A 16,617-nucleotide genomic window follows, 5' to 3' on the forward strand; every position below is an offset into this window, starting at 1 on the left:
ATGCTACATACTGACTAGTGGTTCCTTCAACTGTTCTTTTAAGAGCAAGTAGAGTTATATTACCTTTTTCAGTACATATTCTCGGACAAAATCCATGGAGAAATGGAGATATCACTATCAGGCTTCTTTCTGCAACTGGATTCTAATATATTTAGAACGTGCTTGAATTGTAATGCCAGCAAAAGCGTGAACTAGTTTTTCAGGTCTACTTGGCCAGAAAAAAAATTCTAACTGGGCCCTACCTGCAAGGTCATATGGTATATATAATGATAAAAGATGACCATGTCACGCACATATGGTTGTGATGTATGTGCCCAGTGTATCCTCATATATTGGGCTACGTATATTCGTAACCCAGCCTCATTTTGATGGCATGCGCAGCTCTGTCACTCAATAATAATAATAATGATAATAATAATAATAATAATAATAATAATAATAATAATAATAATAATAATAATAATAATAATAATGATAATAATAATAATAATTTTGCCTAGACTCTTGTCGGATCAGAGGAAATATTAACAAATAGTAAAAAAAAATGAAAATAATAATACCAGTGATGATAATAATAATAATGAAAGGAAGCGGTTGGAATCTCCCCATTTCCTGATCGATAATACACCTAGTGAAGGTGTCACAATAAAAACACTGGTAATTGCGCAGCCTGATAATCGCTACTTCATATGAGTGACAATGAAAAAAACACAATGTTGTGAATAACAGGGGTAATTAAACTGAAGCCCTAGATGGTGAAAGTGTTACACCCGGCAGGCTCAGAGATACTGGTCCGACTCCAGCCTGTCGTTATCCAGCAATGGACCAGCACACACGGCGTAGATGGAACAAACAAATCAATGCTGAGGTCATATAGTGTTACTACCTGAGCAACCCCTTACACGAAGATGGTGTTCATGTTTGGGAATACCAACAACGCATGTATGATCAATGGAGAGAAAGTGGATTGTTTCAACTCACAGAACAGAGATTATGTGATCAAGCTAGAACAATAAGAAAAAATCGTTGATTCACAGAATTAGAGTTCGAAGCTATCAAAAAACGGATATTGGAAAACAGCACCATAGGAAACGATGAAAATACAGTTCCTACTGATAAAAGTAATCTCATGGCAGAAAGCAGAGGTGAAATCTCTAATAAACCACAGGAAAGGAACAGTGATAGCATGTTCGATGAGAGACATATGGATGGTTTGGAAGAAAATAATAAAACTAATGGTGACATGACAGATGGGCAAAAGGCGATCTTCGACAGTTTAAAGGCAAGACTACAGGAGAACGATAGCTGCCTTGATCAAGTATTGTTGTAGCAGAAAATGTGGTTGTTGCTGTCAAGGAAAAGATCCATGGTAAAAAAGAAAAATACAAGCGGGTTTACAGATGCTCTCGAAGGAAATCTCTGTGTTAGACCGAAAAGAAAAACGGAAGCTTAAAAGCGAACAAAAATACAGGGCACTGACTAGGAAGTATAATATTGAAAGAAAGGGCCTGAAAGTGGTAATGGAGGAACTGAAACAACACTTCGTTGCAAAGAAAGCAAAGATGGCAAGATACGACTGAAGAATGAAGGGTTACCAGCAGAATAGGTTATTCAGAGTAGACTAGAAGAGATTCTACAAAGAAATAAATGGAGAGTGTACAAATGAAAAGTTGATACCAGATGATAACATTGAAAGTTAAAGGTTTTGGAGTGATATCTGGAGCAAAGACAAGGATCAAAAGAAGGATGCTGAATGGTTGCAAGAACTGAAACAAACAGTAGTCTATCTAAAACAGGTAGAACCATGCATTTCAGTTAGGGAAGTGAAGGAAATCAGCAAAAGCATGGGCAACTGGAAGGCTCCGGGTTATATGGAGTTCAAGGCTCCTGGATCAAAAGATTTAGTGAATGTCATGCACGAATAGCTGCACAACTCAGCAACATGTTAAATGCCGACCAAGTAACACCAGAGTGGTTAACAATGGGTAGGACAGTTCTGTGCTTGAAAAACATAGAAAAGGCAATACGGTAGACAATTACAGGCCGATATCCTGCTTGCCACTTATGTGAAAATTATTGACTGGAATAGTCGCAGAGTCAATGTACGGGCATCTGGAAAAAATGGAGTCCTGCCATATGGGCAGAAGGGTTGCAAGTGTAAGTGCAGAGGTACCAAGAATCAACACCTAGCAGATAAAACTGTACTTAGAGACTGCAAGAGGAGGAAAACTAACTTAGCCATGTTATGGATCGATTATCGTAAGGCGTACGATATGATCACACATTCCTGGATTATAGAACGTATGAACTTTCATATTGCATCGAATGTTGAGCGATTACTTGAAAAAAGTATGGCGAAGTGGGGGACGGAACTGATAGCATGTGGAAGAAGTGTAGGAACAATAGAAATCAAGAGAGGCATTTTGTACAATGCATGATATAACTAACATTGATTCTGAGGAAAGCAAAGGCTGGGTATGTGTTCAAGAACCGCCCACAAAAAGTCAACCACTTGTTATTCACAGATGACCTCAAACTTTATGGTAAAGATGAAGCCCAAGTCAGTTCCCTCGTTGATACAGTGTATACTTTCAATGCTGATATCAGAATGGAGGTCGGACTGAAAACGTGTGGTGTGTCAGTCTTGAAGAGAGACAAAATCAAATGTATGGACGGGCTAGCGATACTGTCGTGGGGAGGTTATGAAGAAAATTGAAGAGACGGGCTCTAAGTATTTGGGAATACTGGAAATGGATAAATTGATGGAGAAGGAAATGACAGAAAAATTTAAGGTGGAATACTTGCGCAGACTGAGACTGATCTTTAAGTCGAAATTAAACAGATGAAATAAAATTGAAGCTGTCAACACATGGACGGTTTCACTCCTTAGATATGGAGCAGGCATAATCGCATGGACAGTAGAGGAACTAAACAGCTTAAACAGAAAGACAAGGAAATTGCTGATTACATATGGGATATTCCACCCAAAAAGTGAGACAGACATACTGTATGCATCAAGAAAAAGAGGGGGAAGAGGACTGATCGGATGCGAACACAGCATTAGAGCAGAAAAAAACAGCATAGCATCGTATGTAAAAAATGCCACTGAACCACTATTATAGGAAGTATGAAGGTCAGACTTGTGTAGGATGGAAGATTGCGAAGATAAAGCACTGTACAAGCACTTGAGAATAAATGAAACTGAAAATAGGTGGATTAAGAAAAGAATGCATGGACAATTTGATAAAGATGTTGAAGGTAAGACAAATGGAGAAAAAAGAAGGCTATGGATGACTAAAAGTAATTTAAAACCCGAAACGGAGGCTCTAATCTGTGCTGCCCAAGATCTAGCACTAAGAACGAATTACATCAAATACAGTATAGACAACACATCAGAAAGTGATAAGTGCAGGACAAAATGGTGAAACCGTATGGCAAATTACCAGTCAATGTATGCCACTAGTGCAGAAAGAATATAAGAGATGTCATGACAATATAGCAAATATTGTCCATTGGACACTTTGCAACAAGTATGGGACTTGACAGAGCAAAAGAGTGATACGAACATAAACCTGAAGGCATCATCGAAAATGATAATGCAAAAGTCTTATGGGATTTTATGATTCAGTGCGACCATAAAATAGAGAATAGGAAGCCAGACATAGTATTAATTAAGAAAGAAAGCAAACGATGCTGGATAATAGGTATAGTATGCCCAGCTGACAACAAGGTATGCGATAAGGAAGAAAGAAAGGTCGATAGATATGACAGGTTAGCTTGGGAGGTTATGCAGTTGTGGTCGATGAAAAAGGTGGTAGTAGTACCAATAATTGTCGGAGACCTGGGAACAGCGAGTAAAAATATTGAGAAGTACATGGAACAAATAGGGGCTGCAATAAGGGTGGAGCACTTGCAGAAAACATCACTGCTTGAAACCGCTCGAATACTCCGGATGGTGCTCGAAAAATAAGAGGTGTTACATTAGTTCACTGGTAGTGAACAGTTGGCACCGTAGTACATCTCCAGCGTTAGAAGCTGTGCAAAGACAATAAATAATAATAATAATAATAATAATAATAATAATAATAATAATAATAATAATAATAATAATAATAATAATAATAACAACAACAACAACAACAACAACTACAACAACAGCAACAACTTACTACAAATAACGAAGAACATTCCAGAATGTAGCTACTTTCAGTTATAATGTGAGTGTGATAGTTTTATTATGAAATATTACTTTTCATGAATAATTTGAGACAGGGGACAGATACTTATGAATGCGAGATACTAGAATGGATTATATAAAGGACCTTTGATGAAGTAGAATCATCTGGCATCTGCTGAAGATCAAACTTATTAAATGATCTCAGGAAATAATGGTATCTACCACAAGGCTTGTTTGAATTAATGTTGACTAAGAGTAGAGAAGGCAGCAAACATAACTATTTGGACTGAGGCTGAAAAGGTTTGCTGTGAATTCGTTGAAAAGTATATCGTCTGTAATTTCATTTCAAGTTAATTACGTAATTACATTTCGAATCAATACATGGCCAATAAATTTATTGCCAGCCGAATTCATTGTCGTCAAATATATTGTCATGCATTTCATACTTCGCCCAGTAAAATACCTCGATAATTATCATTTAAAAGTTTTATTCATAGATTAAATATGTTGTGTTTCACCGATGAAGCGAAACAAATTCAAAGACAACTGATGTTATTCTACGACCTGGAGACTGTTGAAATGTTGTAAAAAGAATATTAGAAAATACCAACACTAGGGTTGAAATTCCAATAACAAAATGAGATATCGGCATTGCACTGTAAAAATATCAAAATCTAAACTTCTGGATTGCTTGAGAGGCATTCTTCTTATTTGTTTAGAATATTCCTTCCTTTTTCCAACTGAAAATATTCTGATCAATTCCACTGAATATTTTAAGATTTTATTTTTGAAAGGTAACTTGGATTTCTTTTTCTATCCTTCTATCATTTCTATCTAACTATACACAAATATAGAGAAAGAAAAATAGAGATAGAGGGGGAGGAAGTGAATGTGATATGTGATGTATTTATACTGTGAATTAAAGCTTGAAATTATATTTAGTTACTTTAAATAATTTTTTCTCTGGATAGAAGTCACGTCGGTAAATTTACTGACAGTGTATTTGGTATGACACGGAATTTAGAGGCGAAGTTTTTGACTTGGAATAATATTAACTTCCGATGAAGTTACCAAGCGAAGAAGTCAATAGGTTATGAAATAGCAGGTAGTAAATTCACCATAATGTAAATACATGCCCAGCATTTTCAGAAGCCTACTGCAAAATGCTATGCAACTAGGATTATAAACACTACAATCATAAAGTAAATTCCAGCCATCATTGGAAAGCTTGCTACAGATTTGTGTAACAGGTTTTTGCAAATTGGCACAAAAATTTGCAAAAAAATCAACTAAATAAAAATATTATAAACATTCACTGTCGAAACAGATTAGAATCATAACACAAAATAATAGAAACCTAGGAGAATTTGATAAAATTTGCCATATTTAGTTACAGTTGCGTTTCTGTAAAGTCAGAATCCAAATCTCGCCTTGTACGAATCAACCACTCACTCCTCTCACGACGATAAAACAACAAATGTTTGTTAAGTACTGGAATTGATTTAATCGACTGCACCGAGATCCAAGGGAGAGTCAGAAATAACTTCACGGGGGGAAAATGTTTCGAGAATTGAAGCTAGTCAAAGTGAAATTAGGGTACAGCCCTCAAAATGTTGTATAAAGAAAATTAACATATCAATAACAGTTGGGTACAACTAATATTACTACATATGTTGCTCTTTTCTCACTGAAAAATTGATAACGGATAGAAAAAAAATAGCATTTCATTTTCTTTTCTCAATAATCAATACATAAAATGTGTTTATAATAAAGTACAAATAAATAATAACAAGGTAACAGAAAAGAAACTTTAATTGGCAAAAATTACGAAATTAAATGTTACAAAAGCAGGATGACAAAAGAGCGGTGTTCCAGTATGAAATGGATCAATTAAATGCATAAAAATTTATATCCACACCACATACTGAGCTTAATCAAGACCATTCGACACTTTGGAACGGTTTTCTGGGTGAATCTGTCATTAACGCTCTCACACTGCTTTACTAACATTTTTGGAGTGTTTACTCATTTAACTGTCAGTCTCTTCTTCGAAATTCTTGCTTTGATTATTTCATAAATTTAAATAGTCATATTTGTACCATTTCTGGGAATTAAAAGCGAAAATGAGAATACATTAGAACCCGGTTCCAGTTATCAGTCAATCCATTCCCCTCTTTATCTCTGTTACTCACTCTTTCTCTCTCTCTCTCTCTCTCTCTCTCTCTCTCTCTCTCTCTCTCTCTCTCTCTCTCTCCCTCTCTCTCTTTCTCTCTCTCTCTCTCTCTCTTCCCCTCTCTCATATAGACACATACAAACACACGCTTATATATATATATTCACATACACATACTCAAATAAATATACGTACTCATATGTGTGTAGATATATATATATATATATTAATATACTCCCATATATACAAATGCAGATACACACATATGTATCTGTGCTTGTGTGTGTTTGTGTGTACATGGTGTGAGTGTGTACATTTGTGTGAGTGTGTGGTGGGTGGGGTGTGTGCGTGTGTACGTTTGCATACTAAAGACACGAAAAAAATGTTCGTAAGTCTGTTAAGGTTTCAGGATTACGACCCTGTCTTCTGAATGAAATTATGCTAATGGCGGGTATTTTTGTTTTTAATTTTTTCTTTTTTTTTTCGTATTAGGTTTTGACAACAGAGCTCATGGGAATTTTGTTGAAATCAATAAATTCATTATCCACAAATTCAAAATTGTTAAACAATTTGCCCCTCGTTATTTTCGTGGTTTATTTCACACGTATCTGATTTGTATTTTAGTTGGCTGTTAGAATGCACTCGAAGAACATCACATGAAACCACAAACGTAAAGACCACAATCTATATTAGACTATCGGTTCCAGTGTAGACATGAATGTTGTAAACTTCATGATTCAAATTGTTACAATGGACCCAATATTATATTACTCTGATGGCGTTTGATCATGCATTTACAACAACGAATCAGAAAACTGGAAATAATGTAATCGTGAAACAATTTTCATACAGGCTATGATGACATTATCAGATATAGATTCCACATGGTATTTGCAACTAAATGCAACACGGTAACAAATCGCCAGTAACATCAATGCATTCACGTGATAAGACTGAGATCATTATCGTTTCAAACTAAACATAAGAACAGATAAGAGAGTACAAAAATCCTTAATACAACTGTTCGATATTCAGTTCAGTTTGTGAAGTTGAGAAAGCTGCAGGTATTTTGTTTTATATAGCAGTACAAATGCAATCCAAGATTAGGCCTGAAGCTCGAGAACAAGTACAAATGATCAGGGTAAGTTAAACTATACAAAAACAAAAATAAAGAAATTAATTTAGAGGGGAATTCGTTTTAGATTTCGAGCAATAGAAATGAATAAAACTAAAAGGTGTTTTGCAACAGGCTGTATGTTTAGTTATATTTCACCACTCGTCGAGTAGAACTATGATTGAAAGTATTCTAATCAGAGCCACTTCTCCGAGTTCAGACAGTGGATTACATTAACCAACGTATGCTTGTAGGTTGGTGGAATGTAGTCTGTGAAACATTTCCTTGTTGTTTCTGTCAGGGCGAGTGACCACGGTTGTAAGTTGTTGGCACTTTTTTGATTATCTGCATAAATGTCATTGCAAGTGCCATCATATGTTGTAGAAGGAAAATTTTGCAGATGATTCTAACCTCTAGAAAATCATCGAAGGATAGGTGACCGGACCGTATTCCAAGAAGTAAAGAAACTAAAGCTATAGAGTGAGACGATGGTTATCATGACAATCATCGTCATTATTTTCGTTAGTCTTAATATCTTCATCATTATCATCATCCTCATCCTTATTACAACCTCATCACCATAATGACGATCTCCTTTACCGTTACTAGAATTAATTCAGCCATCATGATAATGCTGGTGATAGTCGAAATGGCAAATGAGATAGATATGTCAACGAAATATTGTTATGGCTGTCGTTGAGACAATAAACATTTTAGGTTGATGTGTTATTAAACATCCACTGGCATCAATCTGTTCAGTAAAACACTGTCAAATCCCCAAATTTTATTACTGATCTAGTAACAGTGCAATTAAAAATATATTAAGTTTATGAGAACAAATATTAGAGATACCTAGCTAGATATAGCAATTAAGTTTCCTGAAAATCTTTTTTTTTTTCACAACAGAAATACTTTTGATCAGAGTCTTGCTTATCTTGTTTAGTTTTTGTCGTTCAGAGGCTGAATGAAAAAAAATAACTAATGTTATCATAACTTGCTATTATTATCATGTCTATGTAGAAGCTATCCGTGGAAAGTAAGGACTAAACAACACAAACAGGTAAAAATGATAAGTAAAAAAAAAAAACAGGACGGTCGCAGTTAGAATGTTAATCAAACGATCATTCTCAACGCAAATATATCTCTCAGTATGTGCGTATTCTATCAGAGAACGACAGTACTAAAAAATACACATTAGGCGGACTCTATGTTTCCTACAAAGTCTACAAAATATTTACATAAATACTAACAAAGAGCATGATTTATAAATATCCCTGAAATATACACAACTCTACTAGATATAATAATGTTATTAATATTATAAACATTAATGATACAAATAGTAAATAACCTTGCTATTTCCTTTCCCAACAACACAGTTGCAAAATATATTTTTAAACAAAATCTTTACACACATAAAAAGATACTTGTAAACACGATAAATAATATTTCAAATTTCTCCAGTACAACTTAAATGGCAGTAAAAATCTTTTTTATGTGAAGCACATTAGTATAATACACGTGCGCACACAAATACACAAATACACAAACATACGTGGTATACATATAATGTATGTGTGTATACACACTGAAATTTATTATGAGATAAACCCATATCTTTTAGTCGTCAGTGCATTTATAAACTGATCAGATTTATAAGATACAGTGGTGAGTCATATGCATACAACTTCATTCTAGATAGTGAAGGAGGGATAGACTCCTCATAGAAACCAAATACATATATTTGAACCTACACACAATCGAAATAGCTCCCAACACCAAACAACCAAATGGGAGGAAGTAAAAAAGCATTATAGACAACAGAGAAACAAGCAAAAGTTTGTATCCAGCATAAACGGCAATACCAACAGTACGAACATTGAAAGTAGGTTAAGTCTTCCATTGATTTTTGTCCTTAGGGGACTGGTCCACCTACAGATGTCAATCACTAATTTCTTCGTGTTAAGCGTAGCCACATCCTTTTACCTGAGCTTGGATTTTTCCTAATTTGTACCTCCAGAATATTATGACGGGAGGAGTTTCCTTACCAACGGAAGTTCATCCATTCTTTCGATACGGTCGAGATAGAGATCCCGTTGTGCCAATATCATTTTTGAGCTAAGGATCTTCACCTTCACAAGAATGAGAGTGTTTCACAACTTGATTTCTGTCATATTCATATCTCAGTTTTCTCATTTTCAATGCATGAAAAATTATAACATTGTTTGTGGTATGTTGCACATGTTTCCGATGCATGTAATGAATGCAGATAAGAGCAGAGGAACAGCAACTGATGTAATCTGACTCAAAAGTTCAACTGTGCCGCTTCTATATTGGAGGCGAAATCTTCGGGTAAACACTGCAATATGATGCGCAGACTGCATATTGGAAATTGCATTTTGGTCCTCAGTTATTCAAGATGCGAAAGCGCCTATGACTGGTTGATATTTGCAGAAAATTTATTCTGAAGATACAAATATGAAAATCTGAAGATCATACTGTAGCAAAACCTTAAGAGATGAGTGAACCGAGAGTTTAGTTCAATGCTTCTAATAGAGTGAAATCAGTTAAAGTTTCCAGAGTGCCACATGGTGTTAAAGCCAAATAGTGTGTTTTGTAGGAAACTAGGTTGATGCATTATTATATTATTACTCAATTAGAGAGCTTCATGAAAACAAAAGTGTACACACTTATGCACACACACTTATACATACATATGCAATCAGCTTCATTATCATGCAGCTGTTTCTACTGTAAGATGCAGTGGATGCAGAGTTGAGTGCTTGTGCATCGATCGGCATGCCGAAGGACAGTTCTATCAGGGATAAACCTGGGCAAAACTACAGCAATAATAACAAGCAATAAACCAATGAGTGAGCCTCACTGTGGCCGATCGTACAGCTAGAAATAGTAGCAAATCTTCTTCAGTTACTTCTGATTAACCATAATTTCCCTACCAAAATATAGCCAATCACAAAAACAAGAATGACTCTGCCATTGTCATGTTTGTTTGCTTGGTGGAGTGCAGCGATGTCCGTTGTGGGAAATCAAAAACTACTAAAACTATGAAATCCAAATGCTGTGTAAATGATCACTAATCAAAACATTAGTTCTCTTTCAAATTATATGTAACTCAGTTTTATTCAATACAATTACGGGGACACTTGCGGGTTATAAGAAACACTAAATAGCTAATACGAAAGACTAGGTGTCATAAAAACATATTTAAACTAAGAGCTCGGGAGCAACAGGACTTTTGTTTGTTTAGTTTATCACATAATATTGAATATAACTGTAGGAGTAGTAAATCATTCAAATAAAAATTATTTCAAATAGGAAATAGAAGTAGCACTAGTGTAATAAACATCGTCGACCACATACGGTACACTGCATGTGTATTTCCCAGTAGGCTGGTTTTTCGGTGAGGTGGATATTACTCGCGCACAAATCAGAACCTACCGGCAAATATAAAAGTCGTGTACGTTAAGTATATACGGTCGATAATGTTAAAAATTATTTAAACAAAAGCATTCCCTTATATTTTCATTCCATACATTCTTATTAAAGTAATGTGAAGTATTTTCTCTAGCATCGTCATGGAATGATAGGCCGGTGAGCATTGAACACGGCTCTACATGAGATAATGAAATTAAGAAAATTATAGTAATCGGAAATTAATGTTGTTTATTTGTTTTGTTTCGTTTTGTTATGTTATGTTTTTTTCACATTCCCAGACTAAGATGCGCAAGCTAAAATGTAATTTTCAATGGTCAGCAAATTAAAAGAAATATTCCTTGCTATTGTTAATAATTGATAACAACAAATAATCAATAATTGCTAGACTTCAGAAATTCAATGAAACAAGTTTGCATTCCATTATGTCTCCAACCAATTCTAAACATGTTCGTTAAAAACAAATAATTAATTCATATTTGTTTAGAAATCCAGCTTCCTGGAATACTTTCAGAACATATTAAATAAGAGAATAGTTTTTTTGTAGTCTGCCGGAAAACGAATAGTCAAAAAATTTAGAAAATGCCATTGTTTCCGTTAGGTGTGAAGAAGGTAAAAGCCAACTAAAACTCCCTCAACATTTCTGGTATTTAAGGCGGCGAGCTGACAGAGTCGCTAGTACGCCGAGCAAAATACTCAGCGGCATTTCGTCCGTCTTTACCACCTGAGTTCAAATTCCACCGAGGTCGAGTTTATATTTCATCCTTGTACCAAAATTTGAAACCAATATTTTGGTCCTTGTTTCCTATTCTGCTGACTAAGAGTTTTCCTTTCCTGATTTAATATCTGGTCAATAAAGTAGATCTCTAACATACATAGAGATATCGCTCTCGTGTCAGTATAAGTATTAGGCATTTTTGAAACACCCTAGGGCTGTGGATGACAGGGTCAGTAAATCTGTAACGGTTCCTACCAGGTTCAATAAAATAAGTACTATGACCAAGTTAATCCTCTCTTCAATCTCCTCTAATCTGTGCTTTCGCACCAATGTTTGAAATCCTTTGCCACTTATTTCATCGACAATCTGCATTTGAACCTGAAATATTAGAGAACTAGATCTTTATTTTCTTCGGCGACTCCGTTACTGTAGAAGGGGTATGTTACTAAAATGAAAAGAAACAAAGATGAATATAAAGTATGTGCCGACGCACTATCAGAGATAACAGATCGATTTCGTCCTCAAAGTAAAAAGCAAGTTTATCATTCTAAAGTGAATGTGTGTATGCAAATGACTTTATATCTGTTGAGTATTACCATCAGTACACTATTTTTTCTACTCCATTGGAGATGAAAGGTAATGTCGAACCTCTCAGAACTGAACTTTGAAACCCATTAGTTTATGGCTAAATAGTATAAAATACTTCGCTCGGGGAATCGCCTCCCTTATCTCTCTCACATCTCTGTCTCTCTCTCCCTCCTCTCTCTCTCTCTTCCTCTCTCACTAATTCCTCTCTCTCTCTCCTTCCTCTTTCTCTCTCTTCCTCTCTTTCCTTCCTCTCTCTCTCTCTCTCTCTCTCTCTCTCTCATTCTTTATTCTTCTGTTTTCCATATTTAACACACTCACAAAATACTCTATATAATCTTATTCCAAGAAAGATGCAACAGCTCCTATGATTAACTGATTTTTACTGAAACATTCATTCTAAAGATACAAGTATGGAAATCTGAAGATCACATTGTAGCAAAACCTTAAGAGATGAGTAAACTGAGAGTCTCATATTTTGACACAATATGCTCACTCGAGGAGATAGTTGTAGTTGTTGATTATGGAGGCATATCCGGGTGTAGGAGGTTTATCCGGATTTTTTGAAGGAATTTGTCCAAAGACTTGTTGGGGTCTGTTTCTGCTTTAATGTGTTTTGGCGTAATCTTAAAAAGAGCGGAGCCAACTGAGGTGAAATAATTGTGCCGTAGTGTTGTTATGTGATGCGAGTACGATTTATGTTGTGGGCGGATAGTACGGTGTCCAAGTCTTGGGCGTATCTTAGAGGCGATAGCAACATCATTTCGGCAATACCGATAGAATATTTTCCACATCATGTAGATGATATAGTGCTCACGGCGGCGTTGGAGAGAATAAAGCTTGTGCTTTTCTAGTCGACCCCAATAGTTAAGCCCTGTCATGACATCTTTTTTTTTTTTGTTATTGACCTTTGAAGGGCTTCAACTTTCATGACACTTTGTTTCATGTAGGGAGACCACAGTGGACAATAGTATTCAAGGCGGGGTCGGGCAAATGTGGAGAATAGAAGGATAATGATGTGGATATCTCACGAATGTAAATTTCTGAGAATTCAAGAACACATTCTGTGGTCCATGTCAACTTTGCTTTTTATATGAGCCGCCCTGCTTATGCTATTGTCCACAATTATTCCCAAATCTCCAATGTAGTTGGATGCAATGAGAGTTTCACTCGAAGGAAGGGGGTCTGGGAGTTTCAGGGTATCCTCCTTTCTGAAGTGGATCAATTCAAATTTGTCCTCGCTAAGCAGTATATTATTCTTTTCTGCCCATTGGATGACAGCCAGCAGATCTGACTGAAGGCATGCCCGGTCACCCACTTCATTGATGACCTTCTGTATCTTGGAATCATCTGCAAAGATTCTTATGTTACTGTGCTTGATGATGTTAGCAATGTCATAGATGTAAATGAGGAAAAGAAGTGGGACCAACACAGTGTCTTGTGGAACACTACTACTAAACTTTGCTGGGCTTGATTTTACTCCTCCGAGTACAACATGTTGGGTTCTACCTGTCAGGAAACACTTGATCCATTGTAGTAACTTTCCAGAGACACCAGTGTTGGATAGTCTTTTCAAGAGGATCTTATGATCCACCTTGTCAAAGGTCTTGCTGAAATCAAGGTGATGCAGGGGCTGCGTTAGTCAGTTCCTTCCATTACGGAACCCATGTTGGTTGGGGTTCAACAGTCTATTGCTTTCCAAAAAGGGGGTTATTTGTGATCTCATCACCCTCTCAAACACTTTGATGATATGAGAGAGCTGCTGGTAGTTCACTGCAAGGGACTTGTTTCCCTTTTTGAAAACTATTTTATAGTACATCCGTTCTGGTACATGGAGCTTCCTCAGAATGAAGGAAAATACATAAAACAAAATAAGAGAAGAAAAAAACAGAACCTCGAGGTGAGGAAAGACGGATTATTATATTTGAATCATTCCACTTTGCAGTGTAACGCTTGAAGTCGAAGAGCAAATGACTAGAAAATTAATTGCTGAGTTATTCTTTCTTTAGGGGTAACAGGGTGTATATATAATAAAAAGGAAAATTAAGTACTTTATTATAACGATATTCGTGAATAAGTCTAGAAAAAGAATAGTACTTAAGATTTCGCAAAGAATACTAATTAATAATTATCCAAATAACATGCCCATAAAAGAATTAGTTTAATATACTTACTGATACATTATAAAGACCAGCCACCTGTTGTCCGTAATAGGACTGACCAAAGTCCAGCCGAAAAATATAATTGGTCAGTGAAATTTACGAATGGATATTTCTAGATATATATATATATATATATATATATATATATATACATATATACAAATATATATATATATATATACAAATATATATATATATATATATACTCATATATATATATATATATATATACTCATATATATATACATATATATATACATATACGTATATATATATATATATATATATGTCACCTGATGTCTGTGACAGCACGGAAGATCTCCTCAGCAGGATCAACGACTGCAACAACACTTGCAACCTGACAGGGTGTATAGTGGGTAGCATGGATGTGGTATCACTATACCCATCTATCGACGTGGATTTTGCAGTGGAAAAGTGCGTGGAAATGATCAACGAGAGCGAAGTGGAGTTCCAAAAAGTCAACACAGAAGAACTGGGCCTCCTACTTAGATTGACATATGACGATGCATATCTAGATAGATACGACCTTAGAGATTTCTGCCCTAGTAGACGTCTAAGAGGTAGACCACCCACAATTACCTCTATGGCTAGGAAGACCCCTATAGAGAGATGGAGTGGATGGACCAGAGCCATACGGACCCCCACTAATATCCACCAGGTAAAGAAAATGATCGCACATGCACTAGGAGCTAGTATAAAGGTCACCCTAAAAGGCCACACCTTTAAATTTAACAACAAATTATACGCCCAGGACGAGGGGGCAGCCATCGGGGTTAGTATCGCCGGTGATGTGGCCAATCTTTTCATGGTATGGTGGGACAGAAGGCTTAAGGAACGCCTGACACAGAACTCCATACTCCTGAATGTGTACTCTCGATATGTCGATGATATCAACATAGTGGTAAAGACACCCCCACAAGAGAGTACCCCTGAAATAGAAATAGAAACTAAGACTATGGAGAGCATCCAGCAAATAGCTAACTCCATCCACCAGAGTATTAGAGTTACGATAGACTACCCTACTAAACACCCTAACCATAGATTACCTGTATTAGATACTGAACTCTGGCTAGAAACTAAGAACAATAAAACCAGAATCCTCCATTCACACTATACAAAACCTATGGCCTCCAAGTACCTGACCCACCGGAACTCGGCTATTGCGGACAATGCCAAATTCAACATATTGATGGCAGACCTCGTCAGAGTAATGCGAAATGTCTCCTGCATGTGCGACCCTACAGAATTAAAGAGACATATACAACATTTCGTCCACCGCATGCAGTTCTCGGGTTACAGCCATAAAGAAAGGATCAGGGTTTACAAAGGAGCTATGAAGAAGTTTGAAACAATCAAACGCAACGATAGGAATGGGATTTGCCCACTCTATAGGAGCAAATCATGGAACACCATAGAAAGAACTAAGAAGAAAATAGGGAAGGCAAGCTCATGGTACAATAGCCACAAGTACCAAAGCGTCATGTTCGTCAACACCACCCCTAGAGGCGAACTGGCGTACCGCTTTAGAAGGGCCCTAGACAAACTTAAGCTAAGAATTAAGGTTGTTGAAAGGCCAGGCAACCCTATCAAATCCCTTATCAGTAGAACATACCCTTTCAGTAGAACCCCCTGCACTGATAGGAACTGTATCGTATGTAGATTTAGCCCACAAACGAACTGCAAAACCAGAAATGTGGTCTATAGTATAAGATGTACAGAGGGACGATGCAGAAATAAGACAACGACATATGTAGGCGAAACAGCAAGGAGTATAGGGGAGCGGGCAAACGAACATTGGAGGGAACTTAAGGAAGGGAAGAACTCATCAGTTCTGTACCAGCACGCTGAGCAAGAACATAGAGGCTCAATCAACAACATAGAAATTAAAATCTTATCTACACATAGCAGTGATGCAGCACTTAGACAAATTACTGAAGCTACACACATAATAGAAGGGAAACCTAGCCTGAATAGGAAACTAGAATGGAACACTAACATACGCCACTAACAAACCACAGCATGTGACAACACGTTACCCATAAACCAATAATAGGAACAAAGTATAATACAATACATAGATAAACAAATGGAATTAAATACTACATACGTTAACAAAATTTAATTAAACACATTAAAAAAAAAAAAAAAAAAAAAAAAAAAAAACACACACACACACACATGAACATATAAATAAATAAAAACTAATACAAATGA

The 16,617-nt window shown here is 36.2% G+C and overlaps 1 protein-coding gene across 4 annotated transcripts in view; it reads right to left on the reverse strand.

The window, feature by feature from the left end:
- Nucleotides 1-16,617, reverse strand: part of LOC106872621 (glutathione peroxidase) — a 129,003-nt gene that overhangs the window by 79,989 nt on the left and 32,397 nt on the right. Inside the window, exons 4-5 of one of the 4 annotated variants that reach the window (XR_008266959.2) lie at nt 11,891-12,013; nt 10,575-10,919 (exon numbers count right to left, since the gene is read on the reverse strand). The exons of 1 other annotated variant lie outside the window; for it this stretch is intronic. The gene's annotated coding sequence lies outside the window, so the exon portion shown is untranslated. Of the gene's footprint in view, nt 1-5,971; nt 6,282-10,574; nt 10,920-11,890; nt 12,014-16,617 lie in introns of those variants that run through there. 2 more of the 4 variants (XM_014919675.3, XM_052977455.2) reach the window with 2 other exon arrangements.

This window comes from Octopus bimaculoides, chromosome 2 (assembly GCF_046866305.1).
Source record: "Octopus bimaculoides isolate indiv1 chromosome 2, ASM4686630v1, whole genome shotgun sequence".
Classification (NCBI taxonomy): Eukaryota; Metazoa; Mollusca; class Cephalopoda; order Octopoda; family Octopodidae; genus Octopus; species Octopus bimaculoides.